The sequence below is a fragment of the Canis lupus genome, chromosome 12, assembly GCF_003254725.2.
Source record: "Canis lupus dingo isolate Sandy chromosome 12, ASM325472v2, whole genome shotgun sequence".
Classification (NCBI taxonomy): domain Eukaryota; kingdom Metazoa; phylum Chordata; class Mammalia; order Carnivora; family Canidae; genus Canis; species Canis lupus.
The window spans coordinates 56,525,753-56,531,507 of record NC_064254.1 but is presented as its reverse complement, the minus strand read 5'-3'; positions in this window follow the sequence as shown (position 1 = coordinate 56,531,507).

The following is a 5,755-nucleotide window of genomic DNA, read 5'->3' as shown; positions in this document are numbered from 1 at the left end:
CAACAGAGATTGCCAATTTATGGACAAATAACCATGTATGAGTATTAGTCTTACAATTTTTCAAATAATGGTAATATCAAGTAGTTGTTTCTGATCATAGCTTATGCAATAAATCCACACAATCTACATGGTCATAAAATATATGAATCTCACTTAAATATTTCACTTTATTTCTGTGTTCAACAAAATATCTTTCTAATATGAATAAAAATAGAGTATGTTTCATAAGCGTTTGTGTCTCATTGGTTATATTTCTTAATGAGCTGGGTGTCATAATCAAGAATGTGCATATTAATTTTAATATTTCTGCACATAAATACAAAATATATTTATTTATATTTTGTGATAATTTTACTATAAATTTTGCTCAATTCCCCAACTTTTATTTTTGCCTTTTAATTTAAAATATTTTTCATAAGTTCTTCTGCTCTTTGTTCCTGCTTATATGAAACTGAAGGGGGTAGAAATGGGAAATATTAGCTAAAGATATTAATTTGATGATAATATTTTATGTTGTGATAGGAAATTATTGCTTCTTTTTTTACAACTGAATTTTAAAAGAGCACTTCCCAATATTGTTTGTGTTTTGTTTTGTTTTTAAATGGAAGGGCTAGAAACTAGCTATGATGTCAGATTTCCCACCAGGAGCAAGTTACCTTAGAAAATTTTAGAGTATTGGATATTCCATCTCTATCAAGTAAAAAAAAAAAATTGACTAGTGTTGCATATATAAAACTAAGAATTAGTTTCTAGAGTATAGGAAGAACTCAGAAGCCAAAAAAGGTAAAACTAAAATATTAAAATTCATTATATTTTTTTATAAAACGATTTGAAAAGATAATTCACAAAAGAAGATAATTCACAAAATCTCCAACTCCCTATCCCTTACCCCCAGCAATCAGAAAATGATCCAGTGAGATGTTATATCACATCCAATAGATATGGCAAAAAATTTGGAATTTTGAAAATATAAGGTATTGTCAAGAATATAAAGGAAACATTCACTTTTATTTACAGCTGGTAGAAGTGTTGATTGTTAAAGTCACTTAAGAGAACCAACATAACAATATTTTAATACAGATGAAGGTTCAAGTTTTTTGCAACTTTAGTCAAAGAATATACTCTCTATATATACACTTAAGAGAGGAGGGGGCAGGGGAATGGGCAAAATGGGTAAAGGGGAATGGGAGATACAGGCTTCCAGTTATGTAATGAATAAAGTCATGGGAATAAAAGGCAAAAAAAAAGTGTACACTCAAAAGACACGTTCACATATGTGCACAAGGCATGTATGAGATGCTCATAATATGATTATCTGCAATGATTTTTAATGAAAATAACCCAAGTGTATTTTAATAGATAGATAAATAAAACTTGGCACAACGTGGAATATCTATGGGGCAAAAATAAATGGATCCACAAATCTCATATTGTTAAAAATATACTGTTTGGTGCAAAGAATAAGTTGCTCAAATATTTTTGTAGCTTGAACCACGTTAATTTAGAAATATATAGCCTGGGGCACCTGGGTGGCTTAGTTGGTTGAGCACCAGACTCCTTGTTTCAGCTCAGGTCATGATCTCAGGGGTTGTGGGATCCAGCCCCCTGGGCTCCATGCTCAGCAGGGAATCTACTTGAAGATTCTTTCCTTCTGCTCCTCCTCCCACTCACATACTCTCTTTCTGTCTCTCTCTCTCAAATAAATAAATCTTTTTACAAAATAAATATATTACCAATGCTATATGTTGTTCAAATATATTTATTATAAACATAAAGAGATGCAAATTTGGGATGGAAGTTAATTCTTAGAGAGAATGAGAGATCTGACAACCCGGGATTTTTAATGGTTCTAAAGTTTTATTACTGACTTTAGTGGGTGTTAATTATATAATTTATGCTTTCTAATACCTAATATATTTCATAATTAAAATACATCAATGGCTATTTGTTCATTTATGTAGGCATAATTCTGACCATAGATGATCATAAACACATACATCATCATTTGCTGGAATTAATATATACCTCGTATAATACCTGTGTAAGAAAATCAACGTTTTAAGAGAAGTGGTTAACAGAAATAGTAAACCAAATTCAATATTTTTCCCTTATTATTTGAGACCAAATCTCTTCTTTTGCCCTTTTAAAGAATAATCTGTATTAGGGATAATCAACCAAATACTTATATAAAATAATGCATTTTTATACTACATACAGGCAAGAATATAAAAGGGATGTTATTGCAGTTTATTTCTAATCTGTGTGCAGTGACAGCTTAGTGCTATGTCCTCATTACAGACTGTGAATCTTAAAAATCACAGTCCTGCTTCCTGATTGGAAGGGCTGTCTGCTATTTAAAAGCCCCATAAATCAGACAGAAGAATTCTTTCATTCAGTAGCCTTTTCTGAATCAAAAGAACTTATTCTGAAAAAAAAAAAAATAAGAGAGAATTGCGCTGTTCATTAAGGCATTATTAACAATAATTTATGTGAAATGTTATTCTTTTTTCAACCAAGGCAGATAAGTGCATCGTCAACTGCTCTAGGAGGACTAGTAGAAACAAGAATACCATGCTTACACTTAGCTTACTGATGTGAAATATTCTGTTCCTAATCACGATGTCCATATTGGTATGCTATACAGGCCAGGAAGCATGGTGCAGTTTATTTTAGGTTTACAATCTCCCCAATAAATACCATGCCAAGTCTCACTATTGCTTATCATTTGGGGGGTTGCAATATAAGTAATATAAGATCCCTCACAACCAATATAATAATTTATTCTATGATTCCATATCATAACAAAGCCTTAGCTTCAATTCTCGATTTAAGAAAGGAAATATCAATCTTCAATTTGGGAAAACAAACTTGGGGTTCTCTCAGACTTACTTTATTTTACCACCTTTACTACCATGAACCACTTATTCAATAATTTTTATATAAAATCCCTAGATGCATTTGTTCATTACTGCTTTTTTTTTTTTTGTCTTGAGAGAAATAGTTAATTTGGATGTTTTTTTTTTAATTTATTTTTTATTGGTGTTCAATTTACTAACATACAGAATAACACCCAGTGCCCGTCACCCATTCACTCCCACCCCCCGCCCTCCTCCCCTTCCACCACCCCTAGTTCGTTTCCCAGAGTTAGCAGTCTTTACGTTCTGTCTCCCTTTCTGATATTTCCCACACATTTCTTCTCCCTTCCCTTATATTCCCTTTCACTATTATTTATATTCCCCACATGAATGAGACCATATAATGTTTGTCCTTCTCCGACTGACTTACTTCACTCAGCATAATACCCTCCAGTTCCATCCACGTTGAAGCAAATGGTGGGTATTTGTCATTTCTAATAGCTGAGTAATATTCCATTGTATACATAAACCACATCTTCTTTATCCATTCATCTTTCGTTGGACACCGAGGCTCCTTCCACAGTTTGGCTATCGTGGCCATTGCTGCTATAAACATCGGGGTGTTACTGCTTTTTTTATTATTGATAAACTAAATGCCCTGCACTGGGCTAATCTCTGAAGGTACTATGTTCAAAATGAGTGCAATATCTACTCCGTAGGAATTCACCATCTACTGAAGAGAGAATAATTAGCAAACAGGCCATTCAGTCAGTGAGAATGCCCAGCATGAGGTGGAATCCACTGTTCTCAGAGAAGCATCTAATTCAGTTTTAGGAAACTGAGAGCAGGCTTCCCGAAGGAGGTTTTATCATGTGGGGTATGAAGAATGAATAGGAGCTAGACAAGTCAGAGGTTAAGAGCAGGATGGGTGGGAAAACATGTTCTAGGCAGAGGGTGAGCAGCTTGGTCGTCAGCTTGGAGTTTGGAGAAAGCATTTCTGAAGGTGATTCTCTAGGTTAATGCTCCTATTTGGAACAATAACTAAATCCACATATATAGCTACACAGTGAATCCTCAATTTATGTCTTTCTTTCATTCAAAATGATACAAAAACTTTTATTGCACTTCGTCCACAATCAATCCCCACTCTGCATTTATCAGTGTTCCACTGAGGACATGGATTCTTTATATATATAAATATATATATATATATATTTATATATATATATATCATTTTTAATTTTTAGAAAAGATTTTACTTCTTTATTTGAAAAAGATCCAGAGATAGTGACACGGAGCATGAGTGAGGAGGAGAGGGAGAGCAGACTCCTCACTGAGAGGGGAACCCAACACGGGGCTCAACCCAGGACCCTGAGATCATGACCTGAGCCCAAGGCAGACGTTTAACTGACTGAGCTACCCAGGCACACAAACTTGGATCCTTTAAACATGGTAATAAATAGTTGTTTGCATGTTGAACTGTGTAACTGTTTGCATCTATTAAGCATATCTAACTATCTTATAATTCTTTTTAGAGGTTATGCATTTCATTTTATATTTATCTCACCCTCCACATCTACAAGAGTGTTTTGAAAATAGTGCATATTTAGCAAATATGCTAACTGATAATGAGCAAAAAATAAATATGCTACTTAGAACTGTGATTAAGAAAATATTGGCAATAACAGCTCCTTTAGGATTTTACTAGTAATTAGATATTATCTTACTAATGCAATGTTTTCAGCTTTAAGAAATAAAAAATCAGTATGTCATTGAATGTACTATTCCTATATGTGTAGGAGAATATATGTCTCTCTTGGGTACATATAAATGCACGACTATTGAAATTTTATATGGAATTGTATGGTTTTGGTTCTAAATGTTAGTCACTAAGGCCCCTTAACAAATAAAGAAAATGCTACATCATTTACAATACATTTTTCTATCACAAATGTTTATCACTGTTTCTTTTAATTTTATTTAGCTAAAAATATAAATCTCAACATTTCCAAATAATTTTCTTGTATTATTTGAAAATTTTTTGGTTCTAACTAATAGTGCAAACTAAACTCTCATTAGCTTTACAAAAACCGTTTGTGTCTCAAAATTTCATACTCAAAATGAAAACTAAAACCAAAACTGCTACAGGAAGTTAAGAGATTTGAACCTCAGAGGCAACTGGACCCAGGAATGTTAATGCTCCTGAAATGCTTTCTTCCTTTATCTTCTTTGATTCTTTCTACATGCTATTAGTATGTTTTTTCTTTGTAGACCTGCACTTCCCACATGACCACCTGACAGTTCCCAATTTATACATTTTACCAGTTTTGGCCACCAGGGAGAGATAGAGAGACCTTTTTAAAGCCCCAGATTTCCAGAAAATGGACTATATGATCGGTCAGGCAAAGGTCAAGTATTTACTGCTGGACCAACAGTGGACATGGTAAGAGATTACTATGATGGATTAGCTTGAGTCAGGGAGGTTTGGAGAGGTAGGTGGCATATCATTTGGGCAAGGTAATTCCCAATTGAAGGTGAGTAATCTGAGGAGCTAGTTATGAGCATAAATTCTAGTTTCACTTATCCTCTACATATAAAAATAATAAGGATTATCCAATTGTTACTCAGTGAATTTCAACAAATTATTCCCATATTCCTCTTCTAATATATGGAGGAGATGTTCTATGTTAAATATATATTCTCTGCACCTGTAGTTAAACAGACATGGTCCATCATTTATTAGAATCCTTAATGCCTGCTCATTTTACAGTATTAATGTGATTTTAAATATATGTATCTGTAGGTGCTCAGGAAAAAGTAAAGTTGAAAAACCATCTTAGACATCATTGGTGCTGTTTAAGGATAAACATGCAAAAACAGGTCGATTAAATTATCTTTAA